Source organism: Aptenodytes patagonicus, chromosome W (assembly GCF_965638725.1).
Source record: "Aptenodytes patagonicus chromosome W, bAptPat1.pri.cur, whole genome shotgun sequence".
Classification (NCBI taxonomy): domain Eukaryota; kingdom Metazoa; phylum Chordata; class Aves; order Sphenisciformes; family Spheniscidae; genus Aptenodytes; species Aptenodytes patagonicus.
Window position 1 is genome coordinate 17,168,862 of NC_134981.1, and position 7,322 is coordinate 17,176,183.

The following is a 7,322-nucleotide window of genomic DNA, read 5'->3' on the forward strand; positions in this document are numbered from 1 at the left end:
TGGATACATATACAGGTTGGCCTGAGGCCTTTCCATGTCGCACCAATAAAGCAAAAGAAGTAGTAAAAATATTATTAAAAGAAATAATTCCAAGATTTGGAGTACCTTTAGGGATGTCATCAGATAGGGGTCCACATTTTATAGCCAAAGTAGTTACCGAAACAAGCAGACTGTTAGGTATTAGTTGGGATTTACATACCCCTTATAGGCCTCAATCTAGTGGTAAAGTAGAAAGAATGAATTATACCCTCGAGACTCAGTTAAGTAAGATATGTCAGGAAGCCTCGATGAATTGGACACAGGCCTTGCCTCTAGCTTTGTTAAGAATTAGAGTCCAACCACGAGGTAGACAACGTTTCAGCCCGTATGAATTGATGTATGGACGACCGTACCAAACACCTGGACTGCCAGGAGAGATGCGAATACAAGGGGAGAATGATGCAAGAAATTACTTGATTGCTCTCGGGAAAGTTTTATGAAAACTAAATAAGTATGTAGTCTTGAATGAATCTCTAGGTCTTGATTCCCCAGCGCACCCATTCCAGCCCGGAGATTGGGTATACATCAAATCCTGGACTTCTGAAAAATGGAAAGGACCATTTCAAATCTTGTTACAGCCCAAAAAAACATTTCTCTAGCCCTTAGTTGTGTCCAGGCTCAATTGTGGATGCAATCTATGGTAGCGGCAATTATAAGAGAAGGGGAAGAGGGCACCCTACCCACCAAAATTCGAAAGGTAATTTGGGATAATGCAACTAAATTTGAGAAAGAATTCCAATCCTGGTGGTACTTAGTTAATTTCACTTTTGATCCCATCAACAATAAGGCCACAGCTTTTGTTTTAACAGTTCGTAATGCTTCGGTATACACCATATACCCAATCATTGCATTAGGATAAAATCACAACGGAGCTATAATCTATCCATTAGAACATAGGGTATGGGCCCAACGAAATGGAAACAAATGGCAGACTGTTGATGTTAGTACATGTATTGTACGGGAACAACAAGGATTTTTTTTGTGAAAGTAACACCATTAAAGCCCAAGATGTGTGCCATGACACTGAGCAAAACGTCTGTCATTTTGAAGTGCATCCCGATGAAATGCTCGAAACCATGCTTGTATATATTGGAAAGGGATGTGTTTGTATGAGAACCTTTTGTGATTTTATATTTGTAGATAATGTTACAGTATATACTAACAACCATTCAAATATATGTGTTTGCAACTTCACTAACATTATGGGATGTGATTTTAACTATACTGCTCCTGTTACCTCTTATCAGTTACTACAATCCAATTATACACTAAATGAAGATTTGTTACCTACCCCCATTGGAATGAATCTAACATTAGTGAAAAAGTTGCTACAACATAATGATTTGTGCCAATTACTAGAATGAGTTCGAGACAAAGGACATAGAACTTTAATTACTGTACATCATGATGCGGAAGAAATACATCATATCTTGGAAAGGGTGAAGAAGGATGGAGAACATCATTGGTGGGAAACTCTTCTTGGCTGGTCACCAACTGCAACAGGAATCCTGAACTCCATCCAATCGTTATTCTGATAATCCTAATTGTATTATGCCTATTACTGATATTAATTTTATATCTTAGAATCTGGTGTATAATGCGACAGTTATCAGCTAAGATAGAATATCTGAAAGAATTACAATATATTCATAACCAATAATGTAGTGAGGATTGTAGCTTTAATAGCTCCAGATCCTCAAAAGAATAGGAGGGAGTGATAACATCAGTGCTCAGAAGTATATGGAACACCCTGTAACAGTAATAGGAAAAGAACAAAGGCAAACGATACATCAATAGTTAACCTTTAAAGTTAACCTTTAAGAAAGACAAGAATGACTCGGACTGAAGGACGCCAAATTGAAGAGGTGAGCAAAAGGACACAGTGAGGAAGACTATTGACGACCACCAGAGGACCCTGAGAGACCACCAATGAACATAAGAGTGCATGCGTTAAAGACTTTTACATATGATGATGAGTTCCAGGAAGTAGCATGACTATGTTAATCAATTCTAGGAAATCTAATGAATATGTATATTCTAATTGTATATAACTTCTGGAGTTGAACAACTCAGCATGCACATTAGGTGGAGCGATCCCCTGTGCGCCCGGTGCCGCAATTAAAGAATGCCTGCTTTCTAAAACTCCAAATTGAGTCTTAGGGAGTTTTTCATCTGCCGACTTACGGTAACAGCGCCACACAATGGCTCTGTCAATGGGAAACCCTGAACTGGGAAGTAAACAGATCTCCAGTTTGGAGAACTCAAGATTGGCAACTATTACTAAATATAGCCAGAAAAACACCATCCAAGATGGGATGGGTGAAAGCTCATGCCAAGGACAGTAAACCAGCCACAAACTGGAACCAAAAGGTGCATGAGTTGACTAAAATTAGGAAAATAAAAATAGGGAACTCCTTAAAACCCAAGTGGTATTGGTTGGGGGAATGGCTGCATCAAAAATTAGGTCACACAAGTAAAGATGCGCTTTGCTGCACAGAGCAAGGGTTGGCCCCTAAACAGGAAAACTTGTGAAGTTATTCTTACAGAATGTCCTCAATATAGATTAAAATTACAAACAAATCACCCTGCTAAAGCACCACCCCTACATATCAATGAAGGAAAAACTTTGTGGTCTACATGGCAAATTGATTATATCGGGCCATTCAAACCCTCTGGGGGATATCGATATATCCTCACAGGAGTGGAAGTAGTCTCTGGCTTGCTTATGGCGACTAAGTGCCAGAAGGCCAATGGGCGAAATACAGTACAAGGGCTATTGTTTTGGTTCTCAAGTCTACCTACTCCTGATGTCATCCAAAGTGATAATGACTCGCACTTCTCATGTAAGGAAGTGCAAGAATGGGCAAAACAAGAAGAAATTCAATGGATATTCCACACCCCATATTATCCTCAATCAAATGGGATGGTAGAAAGAGCTAATGGCTTATTGAAAAAGAGTCTTAAGTCACATGAGGCCCAGTGGGATACTTGACTTTCCAAAGTACTTCATCAATTGAATAATCAATATGGGCCCACCGGGAGCCCTGTGAGCCGAGCATTCTTTGCAAAAGCTGAGCTTGATGTTCCACCTTCTGATGAAAGAAAACATCCAATAGCATTACAGCCAGGACAACCTGTCATGGTAAATTTACCACAAATTGGAACTGTATCTATGAGACTAACTAAACCTCGTGGCCCGCTTGCCTTGGGAAGCTACTGATAGCAGTGGTGCAAAACATAGAATAAGTGCACAGTGGATTTTTCCTTCTTTCTAACGGGGTAACCTGTCTGGAAAACCCCACCAAAACCAGTCTATTTTACCTTTTTGTTTTGCAGCCTCCTCCAAGATGAAAGTAAGATACATCGTTCTACTGCTGTTGAAGATTTCGATAATACTGGCTTCCCCATGAATGCCCACCTGTCTCAACTTAACCGTCAATCAAGAAATCAGCCGCGATTGTATCAATATAGATAAGCCACCCGTCTTGTTACTAACAGACAGTAATATAAACGTGACCTGTAAAACACGACCACCTGTTAATAAGGGATATATATATATATATGTTATGATTATTCACACTTAACTCTTACACACCATATAGAAAATGCTGTAACGTAAGTCATTGATCAATACATGACATAGTGAAGGGACATTACGATGTTAAAGTATCATGCAGACGGAACACTCTAAAGGGATGCAATGTAATACTAGGAACAATATCTCTCAGAATCACTAAACCTATCACAATGATGTCGGTGCCTACTTTGATTACTCCCCCAGTTTTACTAAGGAGTCTTACTGAGGATGCTGCACTCAAGCCTAAGTATGCACAATGCAGTAATCAAGCAAACTCACAGGAGCTGGTAACCTCTGCCTTAACATGGACAGTGAAGCCCAACATATCCAAAACCCACCAGTGGGGCAGCAAGAACGAAGGTATCCACCTGACCACATGCACCAATCTTACCTTTTGCTTAAGTGTTAGTAGTCCATATAGAGGAATCTGGACTTGGGTTGGAGAGACTAATACTCGCATTATAGATGGGGGCACTGCCCTACAATATGATCACGATACCACTGAAGGACCTATTAAGTTTGTCCTTTTACACAATTGCACACATGTAACAATACCGGATAAACCCAACAAGGGATGGCAAGGCCCGCTGGAAATGGAGCCGTTGGGATTCATTATGGGAGTTTGTGTGCCAATTAACTGTCGAGGTCATGGTTCATGTGCCACAGTGGGCAGTATGCAATTTAATGTTTCCCTGATTCCCACTACCACACCAACAGCTACCCCTACTGTCTATCAATCTACTCCCTACCCTATTACTCCCACAACTGACCAAACCTTATCCCCACAAATTTCCGAAATTAGACCTTACGCTATTAAATACACAGGCCAACAGCAAGTGTTGTTTAATCCATTGTGGTCCCTCAAACGAGTGGAACTATCAATGCAAATTAATATCTCTGCAATTAAACCTACTTTCTCACCGTTCTTAAGTACATCCTATGCAGGATGGTTAGCGTGGTTGCATGGATGAACCCTCACCTCTCCAAAACGAGCAAGGAGAGATGTGACTGGTATCTTAGGAACAGGATTAGGAGTATTAAACAGCATAGATGCTGAAGTATGGTCTGCCCTTGTTCTCTCCTATTACTGTTACAGGGTGTTACATATACTTCTGAGCACTGATGTTATCATTCTCTCCTATTCTTTTGAGGATCTGGAGCTATACTTCTAAGCACTGATGTTATCATTCCCTCCTTTTGAGAACCTGGAACTATACTTCTGAGTGCTGACGTTATCATTGGGAGGGAATACAAGATACCTTTAACAGACTCCCACAGGGGTATAAACATTCACCCAGGATTGCTCATGCTGCACTTGCTGAACTTTTACAGACAGTCTCACTCCCTCAAGATCTGAAACTGTACCAATATATAGATGATATTCTAATTGGAGGAACTTCCCCTGAGAAGGTGGGGGAAGCGGCAGCAGCAGTCTGGCAAGCACTACATAAAGCAGAAGTTGAGATTCCACCTGAGAAATGTCAGGGACCAAGTAGAGAAGTAAAATTTTTAGGCACTCGGTGGATAGCAGGCAGCGCAGTGATTCTTCCAGACACCTTAAGAAAAATCAAACAGCTGCAAATGCCCCAATCTAGGAAAGAGTTGCAACAGTTGATGGGAACTTTAGGATATTGGAGAAAATGATATATGGAGAAAGCATGAACTTGGATTTTCTATCATTGCTCATCCATTATATTTGCTTTTACGGAAGGGCAAACCCTAGGAGTGGAAATTAGAACATAAGGAGGCGATAAAAACTCTGATTGAAGAATTAAAAACATATCAGTCATTGGGACCAGTACACCCTCATGACCCTATTATAGCCGAATGGGGTTTTGCTGAACATGGTACTTACTGTAAACTATTCCAAACTGGCCCTGAGGGACCAAAGAGACCTTTATTATTCAGCTCGACTGCATTTAAAGAGACAGAACAGAGATACTCTGAATGGAAAAAGGTGAAAGGGTTACATCCCTGACAATCCCTGACTAAAACCTTGCTGTGATACACAAAAGCTTCACTTGCATAGTCTTAGTTATTTGTCGAGTAGAGTTGATGGTGGGACATTTTGAAACATGTAACTTCTTGCCTGACAAGATTAAACAGGCCTTTAGCTAGCTCGTTAAGCTTCCTGTGTCAATCACTGATAACAGGAACTCAGGACAATTGTGTCAACATAAGTGCCAAAAAACTAGTTTAAACTGACCCCCTTGTAACATCCCGGAGTCGAAGGACTGTTAAGCTAATTTAAGACTGTTTTCTTGTGTCAGTGAAAAGCAAATTCAGGATGCTTTATATGTTTAGTTCCTTCCTACTATGGCAAAATGCAGCTAAGGAAGCTCTTAAGAAATAAGCCATTTCTGAAATACGATTTTTAATTTTTGTATATTGTTATGTTTAAAATCCAAATGTGTTTTCTCTTGAAGCAAAAGAGCCCTCAATAATAGATGCAAACAGGTCAAACTGGTGGTCCCAGGCTGAATTTGGCCCCTTACACAATTTCATCAGTCCTGGCACCCTCAATTTTGTGGAAAGATAACACAGCTTTTAGAAGTGCATGAGATGTCAAAACCTCCTCTTGCACATATCTATGACCAGTTGTTTAGACCCACAATCCACTGCTGATTTTACGTAGCCCAGCATAGACGTTCCTAAGCTGCCATTCAATTCCTACCACTGAAAAAGTTGGACCATCTTGTTTGAAAGTATGTATAGTAGTTGCAGAGAAGTCAGTGTTGGAAGTATAAGTTTGCCAGATATAGGAATTCATTAAAGGCTGATAAGTTGTAAACTAAGTTTACAAAATCAGTTACATTTGCAAATGGAGGGGGAAAAAAGTAGTATATTTTCATGTCACCTCTGATGTTGGCACATGAACAACTTCACATTCTTACTAGAGTCACTGCATTTATATATACACCAGATATACGTGCATGTACGTGTATTTCAAACTACTGTGAAGGAACTACAAATTCTTAATTTATGATCCATCACCACTGGGTGGATTGCCTAGTTTTTCCTGTGTGAGTTTGTCTGTCTTACACTGACAAACAGAATAAGCCTCCCCTATTTCATATACAATAAACTTGGAAGCTGTGGATAACATGAAATTCTAAGTTTATTATTTCAGAAAAACAAACTGATCTAGTCTTGGAATCAAAATACAAGACTAGGGGCAGAATCTCAAAATGAAATTGGAAGATCAAAGCACAATGCTTAACTGAAAACCGAGTCTTCAGCAAAAGTTAGTGTTTACATGAGCTGGAATATCAAAACCACTTGATTAATCAATTTCACTTCAACCATGCTATGTGGAAAGTAGAATTTTGTTCCTGTGTATGTGTGTAAGCACATCTGAATTTTAAAATTAAAACCATTCCATAGGGTCTAGGGACAAAGCACAAGCCATACTCACTTCCGCAGAGCCATGGACAATATAATAGCAAGACTTGCTTAAATAAATGAGAAAAAAAATTGGCACAATTTAGCATGCTTTGGTCCCCCATTTTCTCTGCACTGCAGCAAGAAGTTTTTCTTTGATTTTAAATTTTTAGTTCTTAAGATAGATAATTTACCTGAAACTGTTTGAACCCTTTAAAAATGAGGTTATGTAGTAAAAACGTCAGTTGAAAAAGCTCTCAAATGCAAGCTCTTACAAGTGACTGCATTTTTTATTGCAGCAGCTAACATTTTAATCAAGAAAAAT

At 39.5% G+C, this 7,322-nt stretch overlaps 1 long non-coding RNA gene across 1 annotated transcript in view; it reads left to right on the plus strand.

Moving 5' to 3' along the window:
* Nucleotides 1-6,876, plus strand: part of LOC143171853 (uncharacterized) — a 68,918-nt gene extending 62,042 nt beyond the window's left edge. The window contains exon 3 of the long non-coding RNA XR_012997225.1: nucleotides 3,376-6,876. This is a non-coding gene — a long non-coding RNA (uncharacterized LOC143171853). The remainder of the gene's footprint in view (nucleotides 1-3,375) is intronic.
* Nucleotides 6,877-7,322: the final 446 nt, after the last annotated feature.